Source organism: Balaenoptera ricei, chromosome 3 (genome assembly GCF_028023285.1).
Source record: "Balaenoptera ricei isolate mBalRic1 chromosome 3, mBalRic1.hap2, whole genome shotgun sequence".
Classification (NCBI taxonomy): Eukaryota; Metazoa; Chordata; class Mammalia; order Artiodactyla; family Balaenopteridae; genus Balaenoptera; species Balaenoptera ricei.
In genome coordinates this window covers 105,597,223-105,606,610 of record NC_082641.1, presented here as the reverse complement: position 1 = coordinate 105,606,610, position 9,388 = coordinate 105,597,223, and positions in this window count along the sequence as shown.

Here is a 9,388-nt window from a genome sequence, read left to right as displayed (position 1 = left end):
GCTTATTAACGATACACCCAGTATTTAAATCTTCTTGCCAGGAGTTGTCCAACCTATTTCAACAGAGCTCAAGACTGGAATTCACTCTTTTCTGAAGCACCTCATTCTACGTTTGGAAACATTAATAAAATAGTATCTTGAAGATTAAGCCTGAATTTGTCTCTGTGTAATGTTCACTCTTTGGTTCTACAACCTGAGGCAATAAGGACTAACTCTAATCCATCCCCCACAAAATACCCATCAAAAATTTAAAGGCAGTCAGCCTGATACATCACTTTTCAAAGCTAAACACGCTCAGGTTGTTTGTGCAACTGTTCCTTGTGTGACACGTGTCAGGACCCTTCGTGCTCCTGATTTCTCTGAGAACTTTGCAGTTGTCTCTTTTCCTTATGAGACGTGACATCCAGAACTGAATGTCATGTTTCTGGGGTAGAGAGAGAGCGACTGTCACCACCGCTTTTCTCTTAATGCAGACCAAGATCATAGTCGCTTTTTTGGTGGAAACCTCAAAATGGGTGTATACTGATATAAATGCTGCCTGCATTCCCTAAATCATTTTCACATGAGCTACTGCTAAACCTGCTTTTGCTTTGCTCAAGGCAGCTGCTGTACTCATGTGAGACTCAGATGCCCTTAGGGGTAAGTTCTAGAACAGAGGAAATAGTCCATCCAACATTATTAAATCTGTGTCTCCAGATTCAAAACAATCTAACGTTTTCAGTCACGAGTTGTATCCTTCCACAAAAGAATGATTAAGTACCTTTTAAAATGCCGGGGAGAATGGCAGTTTCTCTAATGTTTTAGCAATTATTATGCCTTGCTGTGCAAATGTAGAAACAGCATAAGAGTTATAGCCATTTTTTGGTTTTCACATAAAATTTAGGTTCAGTTTATTTTTTTAAATATATTTATTTATTTATTCATTTATTATTTATTTTGGCTGTTCCAGGTCTTAGTTGCAGCACATGGGATCTTCGTTGCAGCATGCGGGATCTTTAGTTGCGGCATGCATGTGGGATCTAGTTCCCCGACCAGGGATCGAACCCAAGCCCCCTGAATTGGGAGCATGGAGTCTTACCCGCTGGACCACCAGGAAAATCCCCAATTTAGATTCAATTTAGAAATATCTTTACTATTTCAGTTCTGAAAACAATAGATTCTTAGGAGAATATAGTAGAATATTTGTATTAAGCTTAAAGACTAATATTTGAGATCCTGTCAGGGAAATAGCTACTTTTCTGATTACAAAGTCTAACTCAAAATATAAAATTATAATTCAGCCTTTAGGATTTTTTTACAATTTATTTATTTATTTATTTATTTATTTTTGGCTGCGTTGGGTCCTCATTGCTGTGCACGGGCTTTCTCTAGTTGCAGAGAGCGGGGGCTACTCTTCATTGTGGTGCACTGGCTTCTCTTTGTGGTGGCTTCTCTTGTTGTGGAGCACTGGCTCTGGACGTTCAGTCCTCAGTAGTTGTGGCGTGCGGGCTCAGTAGTTGTGGCTCACAGGCTCTAGAGCGCAGGCTCAGTAGTTGTGGCACACGGGCTTCGTTGCTCCGCAGCTTGTGGGATCTTCCCAGACCAGGGCTCAAACCCGTGTCTCCTGCATTGGCAGGTGGATTCTTAGCCACTGCGCCACCAGGGAAGCCCCCAGCTTTTAGTCTTTAAGGGATTGAAAAAGATTAAAATTAAAGTAAGAGTCAGCAATGTGTAAGAAACCTTATCGTATTTTTCAAAGCACTAAATTGTTGCCCTTTTGTTTAAGTTTAGCTTTGATAAGTGTTTAAAACCTCAGAAATCAATGTTACACGAGCAAAGTGTCAGTGCTGAGATTATGGTGCTCAGAACTGCCAGTGCTTGCATATCTGTCTAGCATAGGAAGTGGAATTTGTCAAGTTCTTACAAGTATGCGAGTTTCTAGGTTTTTTAAAAGCCTATTTGGGTCATTAAAAAAAAAAATCTTACTAATAATTCAGCTGAAACTAGTTTATTAGTTCAAAACAAATTACTTCATACTTCATCATTTTTGGTATTTTAAATCACATTTGGCCTCAAGCTAATCATAACCTTATCCAACATGTAATGCCATAAAGGAAAGATTACAGAATTTGGGGGGCCAACTTTGGTGTTTTTATACTTGAAATATTTCATTTTGCTCAAAGTAGAGAAAGGCAAAGGGTTTCATTTGAAAACTTCTTTAAAAAATACTGAATAATAGAACAAAACTATTGATGTTAAATTAGTCACCCTGCAAGAAGACAACTGTTTTACTCACTGACATGCAGGTAGACAGGGTACATCCAGGACTGGCCATTCCTCCCCACCTTACCTGGAGACCAGGGTCCTGGGTGGCATCTCTGGAGGTAGAGTTTGCAGAGTTAGCTGGTGGTCTTTGAAATGTGAGCTGAGAAGTAAATGCAGACCCCCTCTATCCTTCCCTGTCCTTAAGTTCTGCCCCCTCCAGGTGGCCCAACCCCAGTTAGGGATGCAATGGGAAGTGTTTCCCCAACACCCCACTCAGTTGGAGAAAGCTCCTCCCTTGTATCTGGTCCAGTCTTGCTCAGATGAGGGCTGTCAATGACGGCCACAGAAAGGCCAGCTGAACGCGTGGAGCCTGTGGGGTGGGAGGTGGCAAGTCCTCTGTTGGGAAAGAGGCTGGTCATTCCTGACAGACAAGCAGTGCGTGGTATGCTGACTGCTCTGGGTGTCAGAGAGGGGAAGGAGAGTGACAAGACGAGGATAATTAACACGGCAACACAGCAGAGCAAGTGGACCAGAGCACGTGTCTAGAGACTGGATGGCCTCTGGGAGCTGACCAGCCGCTGACACTGGGCCTCCTTGTTCAGGCTGAACACTGATGCCTTTCTCCACCCACTTCTTCCTGTGTGGTCTCTCCCCTCTTTCTCTTCTTTCCTCCAGTGGAATCTTAACTTGGTCAGAAGGTCAGAAGGGGTGGGTGGGGAGAGGTGGGTAGGGAACTGTAAATGTGTATCTGACTTTTTCAGTCTTCACCTCAACCAGTGGCTTTATAACTTTAACATGCCAATAATGGAACCCATGCCCTGAAGCAAGAATGACTGACATCTAGCTGCTGGGAGAGGCACTCAAGGTACAGGTGAAGAATTTCAGTGAGAGTCCGTTGGGTGGGAAGGGATGGAGATTACACATTATTTATCCTTTGAAGTTTCCTGCAACCAAATGATTTTAAAGAGAATGCCAATGGATAACCTGTAATTCATAATGAACTAAAAATATTTATATGAGTAGTTCCTCTAGGTTCTATACATAAATAAAATGAGGGAAAGCACATAAAAAAGAAGATAACAAAACATATGCAATTCTTAGGAAAATTAATGTTGGCAAGTGTTATTAATATCTATTTTTTTAATTCCTGTTAGTGAATCTGTGTGTGTGTGTTTTTTGTTTGTTTGTTTTTAGTGACATTCAACACAGTTGACTGTACATTCTTTTGTTTTGTTTTTTTGGCTGCGTTGGGTCTTCGTTGCTGCACGCAGGCTTTCTCTAGTTTCCACGAGCGGGGGCTACTCTTTGTTACCATGCATGGGCTTCTCATTGCGGTGGCTTCTCTTGTTGTGGAGCACGGGCTCTAGGCGCGCGGGCTTCAGTAATTGTGGCACTTGGGCTCCAGTAGTTGTGGCTCGCAGGCTCTAGAGCGCAGGCCCAGTAGTTGTACCACCCGGGCTTAGTTGCTCCACAGCATGTGAGATCTTCCCGGACCAGGGCTCAAACCCATGTCCCCTGCATGGGCAGGTAGATTCTTAACCACTGCGCCACCAGGGAAGTCCCCATACATTCTTATTTTACAAAAAATTATATGTATACAGTGTAGAGTCAAATATTTTTGTAAGGTTTATTATTTTTAAAATCCCAGCTATTCCCCACCCCCCAACATTTCATCCCTGCAACATCCCACTTCTGTTTCCCATTTCCCAGAGTAATGTTTTTTAACTGTTTTTGCTCATTCTTTTGATAGTTAACCTCTGTGTCTCTAAATAATGCGCATATAATATCACTTCTTGAATTCCCAATTTTAGGTATTATCTATTGATTTCACACCATGGGGAGACAAGGGATTGACATGACTTCTAGTTCTGTCTCTATCTCTATCTCTGTATCTCTCTCTCTCTCACAGACACACACACACACACACACACACACACACACAATTTCTCATCCCCCTTGTCTCCAGAGTTATACTGTAAGATTGCTTATATAAATAATCAGAATTTCATTACAATGACTATGTAAACACTATTCACAGCTGAGCTAGGTGATATACAATGAATGAATGAATGTTCTCCCTTTCCTGTATAGCATTCCTCCCTGCCCCACCTCCATTCCACTATCCTAGCTTTAATCATTACCTTTTTTCCCCATTTTCTTAATTTTCTCTGAATACTACAATTGACCTTTGAACAACGCAGGCATTAGGGGGTGCAGTGCCGCCCCTCCCAGTCAAAAATCTGCATGTACCTTATAGTCAGCCCTTTGTATCCGCTGTTCCTCCATACCCCTGGTTCCACATCCACAGGCTCTATTTCCACATTTAGACACATGGGGGTCAGAGCTTAAACATATGAATTTTGGTAGGGTACAAACATTTGGTCCATAACATAGGGAATATAAAGTAGTATCTCTGTGGATTTGATTTGCATTTCCCTAATACTAATGATACTGAGCATCTTTTCATGTGTTTATCTTCTTTGGGGAAATATCTGTTCAAATACTTTGTCCATTTTAAAATTGAGTTTTTGTCTTTTACTATTGCTTTGTAAGAGTCTTTAATATATTCTGGATACAATTCCTTTATCAGATACATTATTTACAAAAGCATATATTTTCTTGAGTAACAATTTTAAATTATAAAGGCCACAAAGCCATGAACTTCCCCAAATATCAGATTATCAAAAAAGCAAAGAAAACAAATTACATCATGAAAGAATTTAAAACTTACAAAAAAAACAGAAGAAAGGCAAATATGTCAGTCAAATTCTTTAAAATGTGCTTATTTATCTTTTAGAAATATACAGACTTTCAGATTAGAGCACAAGGCGAGAACCCAAACTTTATAGTATATAAAAGAAACACACCTAGAACAAAGTGATTCACAAGGTTGAAAATAAGAGGATGGGCAAAAGTAAACTAGGCAAATGCAAATAAAAAGAAAGCAGGATTTGCGATCTTAATATCAGGCAATAGAAATTCATACCAAAAAACCATAAAACGAGACCAAGTAGGGCTACTTATAATATGAACTTAGAAGATTTAAATGATGATGATGATATAACAGTTGTGATATACATGCAATTAAAGCATGGTAGCAATATTCAAAGAGCAGAAATTACAGGAGATAACAAGGGGAAATAGATACGCTTATATTCAGAGACTTTCATTTGCATCTCTTGGTCCAAGGCAGATCACAGACAGTTTTAAAATGAGGTGAGGATATAGACAACATAAGCAACATGATAAGGTAGAGCTGGTCAATATATCACATTTCATTGAATGTAAGATGCAGTCAACTGTAAAACATGTCATTTTTTAATAGAGCACCAAGAAAATAAATGCTCTCAGTTAAACTATGACACATGCCTATGGTCTGCAAAATGCATGAAGTCTCACTCTTCTCTGCTTGTTGTGAAATTTATTTCATCTATGTTGAGAGATTTGGCAATTTCTTCTAAATCCAGTTGATTTACTTGGTGTGCAATGGGTAGCCTCTTGTACTTGCCTCAGGAACAAAACATCCCGCAGATTCATCTACTCATAGTTATTGTCCTTGATTGCTTTAAGGTTCTGTAGAGTCTTTGGTTGTTTTTTGCAAGAAAATGTGGAATTATAGTAATTCTTCCATCAATAATATTTGCTTGGACTTCCCTGGTGGCGCAGTGGTTAAGAGTCCGCCTGCCAGTGCAGGGGACACAGGTTTGAGCCCTGGTCCGGGAAGATCCCACATGCCGCGGAGCAACTAAGCCCGTGTGCCACAACTACTGAGCCTGGGCACCTGGGGACCGTGCTCTGCAATGAGAGGCCACCGCAGTGAGAGGCCTGCGCACCGCAGCGAGGAGTAGCCCCTGCTCGCCGCAACTGGAGAAAGCCCGCACGCAGCAACGAAGACCCAAAGCAGCCAAAAATAAATAAATAAATTTAAAAAAAAAATAATATTTGCTTTACTAGTATCAAATTTACACCTTTTCAAACCTTTCTGTGTACCCAATAACTCCTGGTTTCAATGCCAAAATACACTGTAATCTTTTCAACCACATTTTCAATGGTAATTAAACCCAACATGTATAGATCCAGTAATGTAAACATAATTCAGTTGGAAGTGTCAATGATGTAAATAGCGGTGACCAAGTTTATGCCAGTGCCAGCAATAAGAACTGCATTATGATTGCCATCTGGCCAAAAGTAATTATAAGGTGCCAAAATTGAAAGATGAATCTCAAGCAGGGATTTTAAAATGTAAAAGAAAGAAATTGTGACTAGATGCAACAAAACATGGTATACTGTGTCTCCTTAAGATAGATAATACACTTCATTTTCAAGTGTCCATTGAAAATTGACCATACATTGGTCCACAAAAAAACCTGAACAAATTTTGAACAGTAATAATACAGGCCACATTCCCTAATCACAATATAGTAAAACTAGACTTACTAACATCATCACAAAATAAAGGCCCTTCTACACAAAAATAGAGAAAACAAATTCTCTCATGTAACTCTTAGATCAAGAGCCATATACTAAAATACTAGGCAACCAAAAGAAGTAAAGGTGAGAGTGGTGCTCTCTAAGTTAAAGTACACTGAAATTCTTGAATTGTTCAAGGAGGGAACAAAGTCATCAGTTTTTTACTTTGTCAAATAATATATTTAAATTTTAGGAATTACCAATGAGAAGAATAAATTGCATGTGTATTTTCTAAACCAGTAGAAGAGAAAGGCGCGATATAAACCAGTGTCAAGGAACTTACCCCCATGTTTGCTTCTAGGAGTTTTATAGTTTCAAGTCTTATGTTCAAGTCTTTAATCCATTTTGAGTTGATTTTTGTGTATGGTATAAGATAGGGGTACAGTTTCATCTTTTCCATATAGCTGTCCAGTTTTCCCAACACGATTTTTTTTGTTTTTTAATTTTTATTTATTTATTTATTTTTATTTTTGGCTGTGTTGGGTCTTCGTTTCTGTGCGAGGGCTTCCTCTAGCTGCGGCAAGCAGGGGCCACTCTTCATCGCGGTGCACAGGCCTCTCACTGTCGCGGCCTCTCTTGTTGCGGAGCACAGGCTCCAGACGCGCAGGCTCAGTAATTGTGGCTCACGGGCCTAGTTGCTCCGCGGCATGTGAGATCTTCCCAGACCAGGGCCCGAACCCGTGTCCCCTGCATTGGCAGGCAGACTCTCAACCACTGCGCCACCAGGGAAACCCCCAACACTATTTATTAAAGAGACTATCTTTTCCCCATTGTATATTCTTGGCTCCTTTGTCATAAATTAATTTACCATATATGTGTGAGTTTACTTCTAGGCGTTCTTTCTGCTCCACTGATCAATGAGTCTGTTTTTATGCCAGTATCATACTGTTTTGATCTCACTCAGATTGAATTAAGTCCCATGCTAAGGGCCTCATTCTAACTTAATCACCTCTGTAAAGGCTCTGTCTCCAAATACAGTCACATTCTGAGGGGGAATTTTAAGGGGACACAATTCAGCCCATAACATAATTTATAATAAAATATTATGCAATTTTTCACTATTTCAGTAAGTGAACCATCGGGCATGGCTACACTCTCACAGTGCTTCTCAAACTTTAGTCATGCATACGATTGCCCTGGAGATCTTGTAAAAAAAAAACACAGATCCTGATTCAGTAGTTCTGGAAGGACCTGAGATTCTACAATTCCAACAAGGTCCCAGGTGAGGCTGATGCTGTTCGTCCTTGGACCATACTTCTGAGTAGTGGTGAAGCCCTGGAAGACATGAAATAGTCAGATCCTTGCAACTCCTTGTAATCGATAGGACTGGATTTAAGAGAAGGAAGAGGCTCAGAAGATATTCCATAAAAGAAAAGCAGAAAATGAAAGAGCAGGGGAACAAATGTGGTCTATATTTGTAGATGATCAGAGAAGAAAATTTAAGGATCATGTGCCAAGACAACATACAATCTTAGTGGAGAAAATGAGGAGGTAAGTTATTCCCACAAATGAATAAGTAAATGGTATTAATATTCACACCCCACCAGGGCTATCAGACTTTTAAATCTACAGATTTGCTAAACAGTTTTTCACGTATGCCATTACATAATTTCAACACTACTACAAGCGACACATTGGGATGCCTATCAAGTTTTAAAAATGTCTTTAAAAAGGGAAATTATTCAATCAGTACTAGTAGCTCCCTTTCCAGTTTATTTACTGTCAATTCTTTTTAGAATTATAATCATGCATCACGTAGGAAGGAAGATCAGAGTTGGTAAATTATTCAAAGACTATGTCTTTCACTGTTCATGTTTCCTTCTTCACACCACCTTCCCCTAAATCACAGGGTATTTTTTGTAACTTCTTGTAAAAGTAACAACAACAATAACAGCAACAAGCTCTTCATTATTAAAATCTACCAAATTACCATTGATTTATATTTGTAGTGGGTTTAGTCTGGTGGAACACTGGACAGTTGTGCAAAACAAGGATAATTCTTTGTTGTGGGAGATACTTCCACACTGCAGGTGGTTTAGCATTCCTGGTCCCCACTCTTTAAATGCTAGTGTTGCATCCTCCAATCATTGTGAGGGATAAAAATAGCCCCACAAATTTCCAAAACACACTTTAGGATAGGGGTTTAGACCTGTTAACCACCACTGTATAGATCATCCACTAGACTGGACTAAACTTTACATCTTGAAGATTTCATACAATTTCCAAATGTCTGAATTAAAACCAGACATTTAATATACCAAAGCAAAAAATACTTCATAACTGTCTTGTAATTCAAAAGTTTCTTGCAGAAAGATCAGGCCCTAGAAAAACCTGACATATTCACTTGGGATTTACCACTAAAAACCTCAGGGAGTTGGATAGCCAGTGAGCTCTGAAAGTTCTTCCCTTACTAACTGGAAATACCCGAACAACAGCTTCTATTCTTGTAACCTGTTTTACCCAAGTATGGGCCTCCTTCACCCTCTGTTCTAAGCATAACACCTGAAGACACTTTGTTTAAATCCACCCCGTCTGCAGGATTTTGTAGCATTTTCTGTGGAAAACGGGACTATACTTCGTATCATAATTTTCATGCTTAATTACCCTATTCTGAATGAGGTAACTTCTGGGGACCATCTGTTCAGAGAATAACTGGATGAGCACCTCAGAGTAA